This window comes from Aphelocoma coerulescens, chromosome 7 (genome assembly GCF_041296385.1).
Source record: "Aphelocoma coerulescens isolate FSJ_1873_10779 chromosome 7, UR_Acoe_1.0, whole genome shotgun sequence".
NCBI lineage: Eukaryota > Metazoa > Chordata > Aves > Passeriformes > Corvidae > Aphelocoma > Aphelocoma coerulescens.
In genome coordinates, this window is record NC_091021.1 from 26369651 (window position 1) to 26388366 (window position 18716).

At 39.0% G+C, this 18716-nt stretch overlaps 1 long non-coding RNA gene across 1 annotated transcript; it reads left to right on the top strand.

The window, feature by feature from the left end:
• The first annotated feature begins 14383 nt into the window (after positions 1-14383).
• Positions 14384-15941, top strand: LOC138113111 (uncharacterized). The gene is made up of 3 exons (XR_011152001.1): positions 14384-14432; positions 14612-14698; positions 15810-15941. It is a non-coding gene; the product is annotated as an uncharacterized lncRNA (long non-coding RNA).
• Positions 15942-18716: the final 2775 nt, after the last annotated feature.

Sequence of the window (18716 nt, forward strand, 5' to 3'; positions counted from 1 at the left end):
AAAGTGGTGATATTTTAACCCTTGTAATCGTAGCCTGATAATACAATTTTCTAGCCAAAAAAACAAAGTGGAAAGTATAGAAAACCTCCATACATAAATTCTATCAATTTCATTATTTGTTGGGGGGTTTTTTTGTTTGGGTTTTTTGTTTGTTTGTTTGTTTTTGTTTTTGTTTTTAACTAAGTAACACGTTTAACAGGTCTGAGAATATACAACTTCTGCTTGTGGCACTGTCATTAGCTGATTTAGGTGGCCAATCTGAACTTTAAGAATATGCAAGAAAATTTATTCAGGTATGCTGAGATATGAAAAATAAAAAATACTCAGTGGTAACTGAAATTAGGACACCAGTGTCTACTGATCCCACAATACTATAACATTGTGACACAAAATATAAGTCTACTGTGCACTGTACTCCTCAATTCTCCTTGAAATTCTATCTCCTTCTCAGATCTGAGTTAAGCAGGAGGAACTGTATCAAGTACAGAAAGCTAAAAACAATCCACACACAGAGCTGTGAGAAAAGGCACATTTCAGAGATGAGAACCTCTGGAGAATTCATTCTTCTCCCTTTTCATGAAAAGCTCTAAGTTTTGTATGCCTTTTCTCATGTCTGCAGTGATGCTTATTTGTTCATAAAGATAATGAGTGTTGCATTCTACACAACCCAAGACAAGCATTGGCTTTTCTTAGAAACATCATTGCAAATACAGTGATTTGGAAGGTGAGAATTATTTGGGTATTTGTGGGTTGTCACTGACCCGTGTAAAAAGCTTACCATCCGTCACAAGCTAAAAGCACAAAACAGTAAATACGACTCCCTTTTACACCTCTGCTCAGACATGTATGCATTAAGCCTAATTTGGAAGCAAGAAGCTTGCAAGAAGGAAATTCTGATTCCTGATTTTTCTAGGTGCATGGTTGCCAACAGCGTGTTCAGAGTCCTCAGAGGGAGGTGATATTCCTGAGACACTATTCAGCTCAGTTTGTCATTTCTGGAATTTCGTGCTGGTGTCACAAAATTTCTGAGTTGTTGATGTCTCTCTGCTATGAACCTCAAAACCTTGTGAAATTTGCCCATAACAAGAGTAATTTCTTTGCTGTTGTGCATGATTTTTAGGCAGCATACTGAGAAGTGTCTTAATGAAGACATCACTTTAAAGTAAGCTACTACCATCTGTTCTGCCCTCTAAATACAAATAGGGAAAGGAGAGAGAGAGAGAGAATAATTTGCAATTGCATCATAGAGACAGCAAGGATAAAGAAATGACATAAAGGTGTGCAAGTCTCCAAATATGGCCTGCATCACTTAGGCTGCTTTCATGATTCATATACAAACAGAAGATGAAACTGTTCCCTTGTGAAAGGAAAAGTTCCTTATGATAGTAGTTTGTTTTCAGGATATCTGAAATGGCATGTGTGTAACAATATATACCAGTGTGTTCTGTTTTGGTGTCAGTTACTTAGTTCTGGAGAAAGCTATATATGTGAGTTGTGTGTGTTTGAGATAAAATAAATGTTAAAAAAGATGATCCGGTAGGCAGTGGATTTAGACTCCAAAGAATTGAGTTCAATTCCAATTTCCATTTATTTCAACCTAAATAAACAACAATTGGGTGTTTAATTTCAAACATAACTCTAGATTTGATGTTCTGTAAGCCTTACATAGTACTTGCTCATAATACAAGAATAACAGCCCCATGTTATTACTGAATCCCCTACGGTTCTGTGGCTCACGTGCATGAGCACGCAGACGCGGGATGGCTTCAGTAATATTACGGTGATGGCAAGGAGTTGAGAAGGGTCCTTGCTTAGAGTTCCACAGAAAGAAGTTTACTGCTACAACCTGTGAAGAGTTCTAGAGGCAAATGACCCTGAGCACTGACAGCTCAGGCTTAAGTACAGGGCTGTGGCTAACACCAGGAGCCAACCAGGGAAGCACAACTGGGGTACATCACCATAGCAGGACAAGGCACCTGGGAGAGGCTTCTTTCCCTCACCACAGCCGCTAAGTCTTTGGCACCAGAGACTGTCTTACCAAGAACTCTCTCTGTCTCTTGTACCACAGGTCAATCGGCCACCACACCATATTGCATAGAAATGTTGCCAGGATTCAGTCACTTTAATGTTTGTGAGGCAGGAAGGCTCTTGCCTGACAGGAAGCATGCAAGATGCGCTGAGATACAAGGGCTTTGATTTGATTCCCTGCAGCCTTTTCTGCCATGCTCATGGCAGCAGTATGTGCTACTTTCCCTGTGTACTACAGGGAAGTATTTTACACCTTTGCAGCAAATATGGGCTGGGTTGACACTGGGAAATGCTCCTCAATCCCTCAGTGGTGGCAAAACCACATATCCTTGTTCCCAAAGGTGCTGCCCAGCGTGGTTCATGCTGCTGCAGTGGAAAGTCTCCTGTGGTTGTAATGTTAATCAGACTCTTCAGACATGAGAGGGGTGGCTAAGCAAGGAAACATCAGCTACTTGAAGACACTTTCTTCTTGCTGATTATCTCAGAGGCGTGAGGGCTCCCAGTCTCTGTCTCTCGAGGCACTATGCTGCAGCTCCTGGTTGGCAATTATGCTCTGCCTTAAGCTGGGGAAATGGTGACCTCCTGAAGCAAATTCCTGCAGGTCCTGCAATATATTTATGCATTTACTTAATCAAATTATTAGAGGATTTATGTGAAAGCGTCTGAGCACACTGCACAAACTGAGCAGGAATAAATTCCCATTTGATGCAGGAAAACATATTCAAAAGCATGTAGCAAAAAAGAGACGTGGATGATAGTTAATAAATCTTTCCTGTCAGGGAGGATTGGTTTGTATTTGATCAGTGATAACAATCAAATAATTGTGTATTCATGCACCTTTTCTTAAATATCCATTGGAATTTAAGTGGTATGAAGCATGGTGTTCAAAAGGAGGAGAATCAGACCTACAGCTCTTCCTTTTTTTCCTTTTCTCTAGTTTCAGTCTGAAAATCTGGTAATGTGTATCATGTTTCCCATCTGTGAATAGGTCCATTGCATCCTTTACCAAAACATTGACAATGGAAAATGGAGCAGAATTTTCTCTCTTTCCATCTTCTTCCCCCCACCACCCCCAGTAGTAAAAGAGAACAAAACAAGTTGTTCAAAGACATGGCCATTCACCAGTGTGCAAGTACAATCAAGTATTTGCCACACTGAGGGCCCCACCAAAATCACTAAATTGTGTTTGAGCAAAAGAAGGCGTAAATTCCAGACCTGCCCTAACCAGTAATAATTTTCTGTGGCCATATGGTGCAAGGGGATTTCTGCCACGGTGAATGCTCTTACATGCTTGTTTCAGTTAATGTCTCAGGCTCAGAAGGGATTGCAAGCCTGGATTTAATCATGTTTCTCGAACTAGTTGAACTCTTAGGCACTATAGGAATGCAAATTACTATTAAGTTTGAATCCTGAACATAGACCTCAGAGGGCATTGTGCTCTTGATGCATTTCTCTATATGTAACTGTGGCAGATAAAAGATGGTGCATAAAAATTCTCAGCCCGCACATATCTTCCAGCTTTTTCTTTAATTATGAAAAAAGCAAACTCCAGGCTGATCTTGTGAAAATATACTTACCAGGAAGCACTGGAAATCTACCTACATTTGTAAATATGATTTTGGTTCTCGGTGACTAATAGGCCATCCTAGGACAGCGCTGCTTGGGAGACAGGCAGGTCCTGCCCTTCACATTCCTGCAGACAAAAGATATTTGTGTGGCTATGAACTCTCTTCATGCACAGATCATTGCTGCTTGGAGGAAAATCAGTGGACAATAGGACATTGCTCTGAGGTTAGGGCAAGTCTAAAGTGCTACAGAATGCAAGAGATTGGAAGGGATCTCTGGAGTACATCTGGTCCAAAGTCCAACTATAGCTCCACCAAGTTCTCTATATTTACATTCAGCAAAAGTGCCCAAAATTTTGGCTTCTATTGGGATTAGGGAAAAGGAGAGGAATGGTTTTGTAGCACTTCTGACACTCTCCTGCAAAGAGATGTGCTCTAAGTCTGACTCATAGCTCCCCTGAGACAATGTGCTGCCTCTCAGAAGAGAATGCATAGTCTGAATATTAATGTCATTTTGTTACAAAGGTTCTTGATTGAGCTGTGTGAGCAATATTCCTTTACATAGCTGAGAAACCTTCCCAGTCATCTAATTCCCCAAAATGGAGATTGCAAGGTCAACCTGCTTCAAACAGAAAATGAAACTAGTACTGAAAATAAATGCAAATGATAAATGATCTTACTATTTCTGTGTTATTATATTTTTCTGCACTCAGCAGACCATAGTGAAAAAATTACCTTGGATTTACTTTCTGTTTCTCTGCAAATACAGAAATTAGTTTGTGAGACAAATACTTCCCGGAGTCTCTAGTGTACAGATAGTATGTCTCTAATCTAAAATATTTTCCTTTATCAGCAGCACTCCAGTAAGAGAGGGAAAGACATTTTATATCTTTCTGTGTAACAAAATATTTTGATGGTCAGCAGTGGCACTAATACTATAAAACCTCTTCAACACTCCAGGTAGCAGCTGTTTTAGTTCAAAGTGAGACATCAAATAGAAAGGAAAAACACTTCCTAAAATGTACAGTAATCACACTTTTTGGATTAATTGTTTTTATCTATAAATTATGTCAAAGAATATAGGCTCCATGGTTTAAAGAACAGCACTTTTATTATTATTATTACAATTATTATTTTCATTATTAATTATTTCTGTTCTGCAAATATACTTGTAGAATCATAAGAAGTCTTTCTAATAAATTATTTTGAGGTAGTTTTATTTTTTTCTGAGTTTGCTCAGAGCTCAGAAAAAAAAAAGAATTTGAGGATGGTTCATGGCAATAAAAATATTTCTATTGCATTTTTAAGGAATGAAATTCCTATTTTGTTTTGTTTGTTTTTTTAAATTTTGATGTATATTGGTTGCTAAAAATGTCTTAGCATTGGAGAAACATTATTTCAAGGAGAAAAGCTAAATATATTTTTGTTGAATAAGCATAAATTCTAATTAGGTTAACAAGTTTGTGGGTTGGGTATTCCAGCTGAAATAATTAGCTTGAAAATTATTTCAGGAAAGAATGGCACATTATTATTTAACAGAGCAGATCCATATGTTTGTTCAGTCATAGTATATTTTGGCTAGGAAGAGAGAAATAACATTTCATTTATTATTTATTTTTCTATTTATTTTTCTATTAGCTCTGCGTACTAGCTCATTTTGCACAAACTAAGTTGTCTTCTACTTCTCTCTGCAACAGCAAAATAATCCCTCAAATATCACCTACATTACTCCTTGGCTTTCTGTGCTGCTTTAAGTCTCTAAGAAACCACACAGACTCCATACACAGTTTATATGAAATGTTTTTGTAAATATAAATTTCTGTGTTTTATGCAGTCACTTTTGATTCTTATGTATGAGGGTTTGAATCATTCACTGTCATGGATCTGTGCTTGCTCTCCTCATTATACAGCAGTCATAAATGTAAAAAGAAGTTATAATGTTGAGAGAGGACAAATGAAAATGGAGAAGGGAAGACAGAAAAATTCAAATGTATGAAAGAGTATACTCTAGGGAAGGGCATATTTGTGAGAATAGAAAAATGAGTTTCTCCTCAAATATTTCTGCAAATACTTAATGGAAAGTAATAGCAGTTGAAAGAATATTACAGTGAGAATAAAGTAAAATTGGAAGTATTTTAAGAAAAAAACATCCTGACTTTTTGAAAATAAAACCACTTTTCCTTCATAATTCTTGAGCTGCTTGGCAAATAAAAGGTAGTTAATATTTGTGTTTCAGCTTTTCTCAGTCTTTTTCTAACCTTTAGAATTTGACACAAATACTTCCTTTCTAAATGTGGAAAGGCTAAACTAATGGGTTTAGTTCAGTTTTTTCAGCTGTAATGAAAAAAAAAAATCAGGCTTTGGAAGCAAGGAGAGAGCCATAACTGCTGGATATTGCCCAGCCTGACTAGCTGCACAGCACAGCTTAACATTTCATCAGGGTCTGGGAAGCAATGAAATGTGGCAATCCTTTTCTCAGGTGCTTTGACATCTGAATTATTGTCTTAAGAACTGGTAGTTCCAATGCTATTCCCAATACTCTGCTTGTTCAGGTTACGAAGAAAAGAATAATTTTGTTCTCAGACCCTGTTTGATTTTTAATTAAGGGCTATGTACTCTCAAGAAAGATCCATAATTATTAATCACAGATGGAAGGAGTCACACAGGCTTTGAACAGTGGGCAAAGCTCCACATTTAGAGAACTTGCTCTGGGGAAAATCACCCAGGTCCCTCTCCCTGATTCCTAACTCCTCCCAAGCATCTGTGAACATCACCACAAATCATGCCCTGGGGTACTTTCTTGGGCCAATCCCTCTGTTTAGACACTTGGAATTTTTTCATGAAGCCCAAGAGCCTTTTTCTCAGAGCTGACATCTCAACGTGATAATGAGAACCTTCTCTGTTTCATCTGAGAAGGTCCAACAAGGAATTGAGACATCAAACAAACAGGAGAAGCTTTCATGTTTGGAAAGCTGACTGTTCTTCTAACACACATCATCACCATATTTTCTTTTTTTCTAGAGAAAAAAGAAGCATTTTCCTCTGCAAGACAGTTAATTATATAAATGAAGCATTTTCCATTCTAAGATACAGGATTAATGAAATGAAATCTTGGAACCTCTTGAAGTCTGATCCAAGGGGAAATAAAATCAAACATACCATAGGCCAATTGGCTAAATGTGTTAAGTAAAGGTGGAAAAGAGAGAGAAAATTTGACAATGCACAGAAGTTTGACTAAATAAAAAAATTAAAAAAAAAAAAAAAAAGGAAATAAAAGTTGATGATGACTGAACATTCATATTTCCAGGGTGCTCCCAAAGCAGAATGCAGCTATTATTTGGCATGGAAACAGTTTGTGAAGAGTTGACAGGCTGAGTTGAATTAAGGGGCTCAGAATAAAACCATTAGCAAGAGAAAAGTGCAGAGACAGGTAAAGGTTCTCTCAACTCTTGAAAAAAACCAACAAAATCTCTTTTCCCAGGTCTGGTAAATGCTTATTCTCAAACTGATTTTCAGTGTTGCTGTGAAGAGGGATATAGAGCTCGGTATCCTGTGTACAGATACTTCCATTATGTCCTTTGTACCCATTTGAAGGCTGCATAGTGGAAATTGCTCTGAGCCAGAGTTTATTTGGATTTTTCCTTCTAGATGAGGAAGTGATGAACAGGAAACAGCCATTTTTTCTATTAGAGAAATCTATAACCATAGCAGCCATTCTGAGAGGAAAAAACCCCCACCCTGCAGATTCATTCAGAGTCTATTGGATGTGCCTTATAAATCCATAAAGCAATCCTCATTCAAATTCATGACTGCTTTCCACAGCTTTAGTTGTGAAATTATACAGGTGCCCTGAACCTCCGCTCTCATTAAACATTGCTTGTGAGCACTGCATTGTGGAGATGTGCTAGAAAACATGAATCCTGAAGGTGCCTAAATCAGGCAAAGGATATAAAAAGACCACTAAATGTATTTTATAACTTTTGAGGTCTAACTGATGCTTTTCAAGTCCTCATGTTAAATTTCACGAGGGTCCTGTTGGTGTACATTAAACTTGCTGTGATGAGACCTGACCAGAGCATGCCTCCACCTACATGGATGAAATCCAAGGGAATTTAGGGTGAGAAATTTCTGGATCCCTTCAGTGGTTTGAGATTACTCTGCTGTGATCAGTAAAAGCTGCCAGTGCCTTTGGCTGTACCAGGGGAGATTTACCCAAGGACATAACTCTTGAGACTAAGAGAGGTCACAAAACTTCAGACACGAAAGGACTGAAGTCCTCCTGGATCAGGAGCATTCCGGATTTTAATTTTCAGTAGGAGGACTTTGTGTGCAGATTATGCCCCTTTTGGATCCACCCTAAGCTCTGGTAAGAAATCAAGCAAAATTTGCTTTTCTAGTGTATTTGGGTGCTGACTCCTGAATCAAAATTTTTTGTTCCCTCCATTTTTGTAAAGGCCTATGTAAATTAGGGAATTCTTCCACTTCTTCTTCCTCTTTTTCTTTTTTTAAATTTTGTTTTCCTCAGGAGAAAGGAATAGAATAATGAAACCACACAAGTTTTTTAGTGTGCTTAATCGCATGGTTAGTATAGTGACTAAACTGAGAACACTTTTTAATACATGATTTTTATTTCGTTACTTTGTTTGGGGCTAAGTTTGGCTGGTAACACTACATTTACTAATTTTTTTTTTATAAGAAGCCGTTTCTTGCTTTCTGAAGACTATAGTTAAGCTTCCTGAAATCACGGGAACAAAACAAGGAGTCAACCTCCTCTCCCTTTTGGCAGGGCTGGATTCAGTGCCTGTGTCCTCTGAGAGCAGGTCAGGACAAGCATCTCCAGCTGGCTCAATGCTGCAGAGGATTTTTCCCCTCTATTATGATTGGCAGCACATTTCAGCCTGGTTTATGTGAACAAAGCCAGCGAGAAAGAAGCAATAGGGCACGGATCGTCTGAGGCTTCAAAGCCAAGCTTTTCCCACTTAAATGTCAGTCGACTGCTGTTTGTCAGCAGCATGGAAAGCCCTGACAGAAGGAAATTGAGTCTTTTCTGGTGGTTTAATACCCCTGTGGCAGTGGGCCGTGCACAGTGGCACACCGGGAAATGAAGCGTGCCTGGGAAGAGCACAGCCAGGAGAGGCTGCTGCCTCCAGAGCCCTGGGAACAGACACTGCAGCGGTGCAGGGCACCCGGCCCCTCTTTTAAGGACTCACCTCAGGGGCCGGGGCAGGCTTCCAGTCTGCTTGGCTTTTGCTTGGAAGAGTGTGTCCTAAAAGCTCTTTCCATGCCTTACCATGCAGTTCTGGCTGGTTTTGGTGCTTTCCAGAGTGGGTAATTAATTCATACAGATCCAGGAACATGTGAGCTTTTCTAGGACAGCCTCTGGCCTTGTGTATGAATTTGTTTTCTGGCCCAACACTGGCAATGTGGGAAACACCAGTAAGGCTCTGTCTGGGCTCTAGGGGATGAGAAGTGAGGTATTCCCATGTGTGAAGGCAGTAAGGTTAGGATTTTAAGAACAGGAGTCCAGTCCTTGCTTCCATCACTGATTTTTGAAGGGGTTCTTTGGAAATCAAGGAGGCTGTTTATATGAGTAAAGCTGTTTGGGAGGAAAAGGATCCTGACTCTGCTTGTCTATAACTGTGCTGAAGTCAGCAATAGTGTCTCTGTCATAAAAATATAAATTATAGTCAAAAGATTCACTCTGATGAAAATTCATATTTCACCTACTTGTTCATAAGCCAAGTGCTGCAGATGAGTCACTGCTGAGTGAAGTCATCCTGCAGGTGTCATTGTCTGAATAAATATTGCTATTAATTGTTTGCATTTAGTTCTGTTTGTAAACTCTCTTGGACAGGTTATTTGCAGTTGTTGTCAAGATAAATTTGCACCCTACCAACTGCAAACAAGGACTGCCTTTCCTACCAGTTTATTCATGCCAGTGGTTTCAATTATCTGAACTCTGAAATACATCAGTCTTAGAAAGAGAAGTACCATACCTAACAAGTCATATTTTTCTCTGTGTCCAAATAGCAATATCACAATGAAGATCTGATCTCAGTGACTGGAATAGAACTATGAATAACAGTATCTAATCAAGATATTAATTAAAACTTGTAATATCATCTTAATGGGAACACGTTGCAGAGTTAAATTGGATTTTTTTCCCTTTTTAAATTAGCACAGTCAATTAACAGGTGTTCTCCATATGTAATTATTTTCAGTGGAATGAAAAGCTGAGTTAAACATTACAGCTGTATGGGGTAGATTACAGTCAGGCACTTTGAGAGAATGAAGGCCGAGAAGAGTGAAAATGTGGACCAGGATGCTCTGGCTAAGTTCCAGCTTGCTAATCACATCCTACTTTATCAAAACTGCCTGATAGATTCAATTAGTTGCTGTGTCCTCCTCATATTTCCTTGGAGGGCTAGGTGCTTTGCAGTATAAAATTGAAAAGCTCCTTCTCCCCATGTGTGCCTGCCTTTAACTCTCAAGTGACACAGATTTCAAAAAGAAGATCTATTTAAACTTCATTTTTGTGTGCAGGAAAGGCTTCTCAGTTTCTCTCTCTGTCTGTATATGTATGTATGTATGAACACACACGTAAGTTTTTCTTTAAAGGCTACCTACAAACTTAATCTTTAAAATAGTGCTTTTGATCTTCTTTTGAACCATTCCTGGGTGAAAACTTGGCATATCGTTTTTGCTCAAAAATCTGGTTGTATATTTTCCAGCTTTCTGTTTGTACAAATGATAGCTTCACAGGCTAATTCACCTCATCACCCAGGCTGAGTCTGAATGTTTTGCCAATGATGGTCGAGTACTGAACTTCCACAGCAAGAAGAATTTAGATTCAGAAGCTTTTGATGGGCTGGTGATGATGGGATAAAACAGAGATACTGGGTCTGAAGACACTGATAGAGGACAAATTTGTGTTTCTCTAGGTAAACCCAGATATTTTGTTGTCTTGGTATTTGTAAAGTAGACTGTTGAGTATCTATTGTTACCCACATGTAGAATCATCAGTGTGACTTGTTCATGTGATTTATGTCCCACAAACCTGAAGGGATGGATCTAGTCTTCAAGTAAGACTGAAGAGGACATTCAGAATTAACTCTATTTACCTTAAAAGATGAATATTCAGGTGAACAGAATCTATTTCATTCAAAATCCAAAGCCTGCCAAAATCAGTGGAAGACTTTCCACAATCTTCAGAGAACTTCAGTTATAAGTGAAAAGAATTTTGCAAGAATAAAAACATCCAAGCAGCCTTTACAAGTGAAAATCATAGAAACAGTTTGTATTTATACAGAACTCTTCCCCTAAGGAGTTTGTTCTTTCAAAATGGACTCCTTGAACAAGTTTTGACTCCATTTAAATATGCATTCCTAAAGAAAGAGATTATTTTATTTAAAAAGGTTTTTCTTTCCCCCCACCGAGCATAACTTCTTAATCATGCATTTTCTCCCCTCTTTCTGGTTTCTCAGTCTTTTTCACCACCTCTAGCCAGACATTAGATTTCCCAAGACAGCGAGATCCATGTCTTGACAGGTTATTAATTATCACAGCTGGAGGTAGGGTGTTGTGGCTGTTCTTTGCTGTTTGTCATTTGACGGTAAAACCAGATGAAAACTAAGGCTTTGGAAGAAAATAGAAATAAACCCCAACATTTGTATACACTGCACATTGGCTGAACAGCTGCTGAGTTGTTTTTCAGACCATCGGCGATGTCTCTTATCCTTCTTCCTTGAACTTCTCGTTTCTGAACTCAGAGCTCTTAAAACAGGGAATAAAGTGATAGCAAACCAGTACAGAAGGTAGTAAAATGCTCCCAAAAATATCTTGCCTTACTTAAAGATACATCCTAGAAATCTGGGGAATGAGGCTGAAGTGGGGTAATGATGAGAGGATACATTCAAAACAAACAGAAGAGTACTTCCAAGGGAAAGGGCATTTACAAGGAATCATTTGGGGGTTCTAAATTCCCTACCTTTCACTCTTGTCTGGAATCACTCCCCTGGAGGTGGGGTTGATTTGATTTGATCTGATTTGGGGTAGTCTCCAATTTCCTGAATGCTGGCAGTGGTGCTGGTGGCTGGCTGGGTAAGGTGGGTGTTTGCCATGATGTTGTTTGAGTTGCCAGGAAGCTCACCTGTGCCACTGTCAAATTAAGGTGAAGCAAGGCTCTCTCAGGAGCATGCATGGGCCTGGAAGAAATTCAGCCCAGGAAGTGAAAGTTCCAGAATTAGTGCCAGAAGGTGCAAAGGCAGCCAAGCTGTCCCACTAGGAGCACAGAGCCTACAGAAATTGACCTTTCCTGAGCTTTTGAGGCACCTCTGGGCATGCTGTTAAGCAGGGGCATAGAGAAGGCGTTGGAGGAGTCTGTATAGGCCAGGCCATCTGCTGAGAAATCTGAATTTATATTTGTGTGAATTTTCCCTTTTTCCCTGACATTCCAGGTTTAGCTGCTGTAGGAAAGCTCTGAAGAGCAGAGAGCATCCAGGAGAGGGCAGTGCTGGTCTCATATATCAGCTGCTGGAAAGCCAGGACCAGCGAGGAGATAGTGATGTGTTCTTCTCGTGTAATCATTTCAATTAGTCAGGGACAGATTCTTCTGCCAGATTTACATTAATTTTATTTTTTTATCTTGCCTATCTCTATCATAGAAGTGAGATGTGGTCATGGTAAATTGTGACAGCAGCAGTGCCTTCTGATTTTATTTTTTCCCTACTTAGAATGAAATCTGGGGGTAAGAAAAGGGATGGATAGTCATCTTAAGCTTTTATTTAATAATAGTGCCAGCAAGTAAAGAATTTATTATATGATAAACACTTTTCAATGTTTTCTGAAAGAGAAAAAACTCTGTCTCCTTTCCCCTTTGTCCAGAAGTTTCCCTGTGCTCAGATCCTTCAGCCTGGGTACCCATCACTTGTAACTCACTTGAACAGTGTGCCAGGTTTCCTCATTCACTTCATCTCAAAGGACCCTAGCAGCCTTGACTACACCCAGTTGTAGCTAAATCACTTGAGATCAGATCCTTTCATAGCATGGTACCAAGGCCTTAAATCGTGGAAGGAGGTAGGGACAGAACTGATAACAAAGCTCCTAAAATCTGGAAGAGACAAACCGTGTGTTTGAATTAACTGGAGCCAGACAGTGAACTGCAGTGATCCACCCTGGACATGACAAATGCACAGCTCACTCTGGCCTCCATCTGTAAAAAGGGAGAATGACAGATAGACTTTGGCTCCCAAGGAAAGATGTATCTGTGATCTGAAGTGTCCCAGGAGCCACAGGAACTGTCTTGCTCTCAGTGCTGGAAAAGAGGGTGTTTTATGTCCAGCAAGCTGAAAGACTGGGACATCAGCCTGTGTTTGTATAATGGATGCTGGAAGTACCTGCCATTTATCTCTTCTGCACTCGTTTTCCAAAACAGCTACTTCTTTCCTGTCTGAGTTTCTCTTGCCAAGTGTCCAGCTCCTCCACTGAAATGGAGAACCAGACAAATTCTTAAAAAAGTATCTCTTTCAACACTGAAAATACTGTAGTTTAGAAATTAAACAGAGTTTGGAAAGGGATGCTCTGAGCAGTCTCCATTTATCAGCTTTTGAAAGGCTTCTATTATATAGGCAAAAAAAGAACAAAATGCTGCCAGCTAGTTGAGTTCTCATCTTTATGTAACCCAAACCTCTTAGTGCTAGTTAGTCATGTTGCACATTAACATCAACATTCAAAGAAAACTTGTTTGCAAATTTGTCTTGAGGACAACCTAGAAGATGTTCAGTAAATAACCTCTTTTTCAATTCACCTCCTTCCTGAGGGCATTTTGGAGTCACAACAAGCCTGTAGACATGCTACTTGAATGATGATCTCAGACTGCAAACCAAGCAGGGTAAGGATTGGGACATATTTAACTGGAGAAACTTCCAAGACAAATCCAGCTAGCCCCAGGAGGTGACGTGAGAATTTCAAGGCTGAAGCAATGTTACTGGATGATGGCTGTTACTGACCTGGCTGCTTTTGTACAGAACTTCACCCTTAGGTAATGTGCTTACCTACACATGAGGCTACTCAGTGATGTATTTGTAATTGGAACTCCCTCCTAATGGGAAAGCTTTCAGACATCGGTTATTAGTCAGAAAGAGCCCATCAAATCCAGTGAGGGGACAAAATATTTTAAATGTTAATATGGGGAGAGGTGAACATAAAGGAAATTTTCACAGACAATACATTCTATTTGTTTGACATCTGCTGCAGGGTCTAAAATGAAGTTATACCCAAACATATCTAGAGTGCAAATAACTGTGATAGAAAATGACAAAGTACTTGTTATGTCAGTGACAAACCCTTTCAAAGGGAAGGGTTTACTTGGGGCCTTATCATAATTCTGGTTCATGCTTTCTGAGACAGTCGTTCGGGGATTGCTGAATTGTTGCTGTTTTGAAAATTTCAGGAGAGGAAAGGCTGAAATCTGAGCAGTCATCACCTGATTACCTCCTGATTACCATCATCAGCTCCTCCTGAAATGTTAAGTGTATATAATGCTTTTTCCTTGTGGAGCTTAAACTGATAACAGCTTTGCTATATTGTGTAATGGAAGAAGCTGATACTTTCTGCTGGGTAGTGCACTTTTGTCAGTGAAATTTCTGTAGAGCTGATGGGTTCTTTATGTTCTATCCAGGAGGCTCTGTTCCTAATTTGAATATTTGCCTTTGGGACCCAAGTACAAACAGGTGTGTCTGCAGTGGGGAATAAAATTCCCTCCCCCACCTCACTGTTTTATTGCACTGAATCTCAGCAGCAAACACATCACTGGCAGCCTCCTATTTACCATGAATGAAGGTCAGACAGTACTCCACCAGTTTTCATTCTTCCTCCATAATTTCTTCTCCTATTGAAAGAAATATTTTTTATAACTCTCTGCCAGAGTGTGTTCATGCATAGCTCATGTCATGGATTTATTTTCTCTTCCAGCTTGCTGGCATGTCCACTTTTAGTTCATTTCCTAATTCTTTTTCCAGGAACGGTTTCCTAAAACCGCATGTGTGTGTATAGCAGGGATGCAGGCTTCAGTTTCACAGTTCCTGCTGGCCTCACAAGCTCTGCAGGTGGGTCAATATGAAAGAAATAAAGCAAATTATCTTGGTTTGTATCACAAGTTTTAGAGACAGTTTATTGAGTGGCTAAATATTTCAGTCACTTGCATTTACTATTTCATAGTCTCTTGTATGAATAAAATATGCTTGTGAAAATTCCTTCAGATAAGAATAATCTGGGAAAAGTTATTTAGATTTTGTTACTCTGTTTGTGTTGCACAGCTGAGAAAAATGCTGCCTTCAGCCAGAAATCAAAGCTTTGTCATAAAATCTGGATTTACTATAAGAAAACAACAAGACTTTTGGGGAGGATAATAAAGAAAATATTGCTTGTTTGTTAGTAGAAAATCCAGTAGGATGAGTAATAATGTGTTCTTACAGGCAAAATCTGGGGACAGTATTCTCAGTGAACATGGCACAATGCATGATCCGATAGACACCAAATTTTCATGCAGTTCCAGTGTGCTTGCAAACCAGGCCAAGGTAGACACACATGCTGTCATGATAGGTCCAGAGTCAAACTAGACTTAAAAATGTAAATATAACTTTCCATAAAGCTGGACAATTTTGGTCATCAAAAATATGGCCCTTGCAGCTGTGGTTTCGATGCAGGAAACAAACTGGTGCAGTGCTGACTTTGCCCAGCCTCTCCATCTCTGTTGGAGCAGGCAGCATGTACCCAAAACATTTTGAAAGCTTCTTTTGACATGCTGATGTAAGCCCAGCTTCAAGGGTAGCTTAAGGTAATATGTTTACTCCTGACTTTGATGTCCAACCTGTAAGCACACAGTCCTTTACAGTGTTTGGGTGTGATAACCAGTGTCAAAAACCACCTTACACTTCTGAGATGGATTTCAAAAGCCTTTACTCTCTCTGGGCCTGTCTTCTGTAAAAGGGGTTAGGGAGATATGTGCCTAAAGCTTCCACAGTGTGCTGTATCGAGGATCACAACTGTGAAAAAGCCAAACTGAATAGATGACATGGAAATCCAAGCTGGTGTCATTCTCAGCACTGAAAGTTGGTGGGATAATCTCTGGCTATTTTTCCTGGTCTTCCTTCTATATCTAGCATACCAGATATGCAAGCTAGTTAAAGGATCTATAATTTATTCTGCCTTTCCCAGTGCTGAAATTCCTTGCTGATATGTTGATGAAACTGTACTCAGGTGGAGAGTCTAATCAAGAGCACAGCAGCTGACATAGCTGGCTAAATTCAGACACCATCCACTGCAAAGCAGAGAAGTCTGACCAATATAAAAAGGCAGGTATTTTTCTGTGGTTTTTTTCCTATAAGACATTAAAATTTTTTTTTAAAAAAAGTATTATAAATTTTTTTTTAAAAAAGGACTAGTTAGATATATATTATTATGTAAAGGTACATACACATATGTGCATATATATGTATGTGCATGTATAGCTATATGTGTAACAAAAACAAAATTGGGTTGGTATGATTGTCAAATTGAGTGAAGACAAATCCCTTGGCTTTTGCTGAAATGATAAAGAGTTAATATCACAGTGGCTTTCCAGAAATTTATTTTTTGTTTGGGAAATTTCTAAACCACAAAATAATAATTTTGAGCCTTAGCCAAACCCCTTCCCCACTGAGTTCACTGAGATCCCTTTTGCTGAATCTGAGCATTACATTGCCATGTGTGTTTATGGTAACAGCTTCACAACCCCTTTGGGCTGGAAAATTAGTGAAACTGCCTATGCTTTTGGCTAATTGATGAGTAACCAAATATCATCTAATATCCAGTTTCTTCAGACAGTCCACTCATTAGGACTGAATTATAGAGCTGAGAGATATAATTTTCTTTTCTTAGCTATCACTGAGCTGATATTTTACTGTTGGCCAGTTTTATTTTCCTGCTGCCTTTTCCTGTGTTGCTTGTTTCTTTTATTTGGTGGACAGATACAATAGCTGAGATTTGCATTGGTTTTAACACAGTTAAAATCCAAACTGCTCTCGACAAGGATGATTCTGCTTCTCCTTTGACCTCAGGTTATTTGTTCCCTTGTCTGCTTTTTGCCACACCAAAGCTGGTGCAGGTCTCTAATGAGTCAGGCCAGGAGCTGCTCTGGCTGAAAATGAACCTAATAAAAAAACCCAGAGAGGTTTATGCCAGTCTTGAGTACGTTGTCATAACAAAAATGGGAAAGGTGAAGTATATCCAGCTGCACAGAGCATGGATTTGAAGAGTCCTCAGTTATCCAAAACTCATATTAATACATAAATGACCCACTTTGGCAGTGTCTGTATAAAAATGCTCAGTGTTGGATGGAGCATTAACGGGAACCAAGGCCTACAAATATTTCATGAACAGATTAAGATGCCCAAGATGGAGATGGCTCTGATCATTTCCTGCAAGTCTTGGTTCAGTATAATTATGTCTCACCTGCTATCTTTGCAAATCCTCCAGAGATGAGCAAAATTATTTGCTATTAAATCTTACTAAATTAATTAGGTTATTTTGATGGGCTACATTTGCTTCATTTCAGAAGCAGCACTCTGGTGTCTGCAAACCACATCACCATTCGGAGTGCATAATCTTTGACAACATATGTTCCTGTCATGCAGATTTTTCTAGCCTAAATCCAGCACTGGGAGAAAAGCAGTTTTTTGTTCAGAAATGAAGTTTTTTAAGTTTTTTTTTTTTTTTAGCATAAACCATTTCTAATTCTTGTATTTTGCTTTGTGTAAGGAAACTAGAATGAATGATTCACAACTTAATCATTTGGTCATAGTTGTTATAGAACAATAAAGATTTTGCTTTCTTTTTAATGTTCTATCTCCAAAGTGGGGATAGAGTTTCTGTCTTGGAGAAGTGTTACAAAGATTTGTTGGTTAATGCTTGGACTGCATTTTATCTGTGCTAAATACCATATAATTATTTAATGTCCCAGTTACAGATGGTTGACACAGTGTTATACCCTTGGAGTATTGCTCACTTATTTTATTTTTCAAGACTCTGAAAGTCTGAATGATAAATTGTAAATATAAATGAGTGTAATGTTTCAAACATCAAAGAACAAATGTGGTGTTTTTTAACAATGCTAAGAAGAATACTCCAATGCAGGAATTTTTCTGTTTGCTCCTAATACCCAATATGTTTCTATCATTTTACACAAAATGGACAAAAAATTCTTGCTGTACTTCTTTTTAATCTCAAGAAGGCTCTTAGATATTTTCTTCTTCCTAAGGCCTAGATTGTGACATGGTTTTATTGCAGCACTCACCTTTAGAGGATAGAGCTATTTATATGATCAAATTTCAGGTGTGCTCAAAAACACGAGTGCAGTGTTGAAGAGTCTAATAAAAGCTCATCACTTATTAATTGGAAACTAGTTTTAGTATGTGCAGCTGAGCACAAAAAATAGCAAGGCTGAGTCACTAAAAGTGCTGGTGGAAGAAGTCTGCTTTTTGTAATGACTCGAGGGCCTCAGGACTCAACACTACTCACTCTGGTTATGGCAGCCACTTGTAAAGAGCACTGTTACTTTGAGGGGGTTACATTTATTTGATTTCACTTGCTGAGGTCTCTAAGCAGCAGCCCACCAGCAAATACCACAGCTGCAAGTGGATGGAGAGCAAAGCAAGCAAGAACACCTCTCTTCTAGAGAAGTCTAGAAATTGTGAATCTACTTCACATTCACATTTGCTGGATTTATAAAAGAGATATAAATAAACAGAAACAATTCAAAAAATGCCTGTATAACTCAAGTTGCCTTTGATATACCCTCCTACGTGTTGTGCTCTGACTATGGCACTAGACAGTCATGTTCTTCCTTCAGTACATTGAAGGATCTCGTATTGCTGAATTTGTCCCTGGGTGTTGGATAGTTTCACTCCTTCCCTCACAGTGGTGGGACACCCTGCAGGGGAAGGGGCCTGACTTGCTGTGGCAGATGGCTTGGTGGTAAAGATGGGTCTTACCTTGTATTTCAGGGATGCCCCAGTCTTTCCTTGCATGCAGAGTGGAAAGCAAACAAGTAGCCTCTATAGTCATGGCTTATTAAAAACCTGTTCT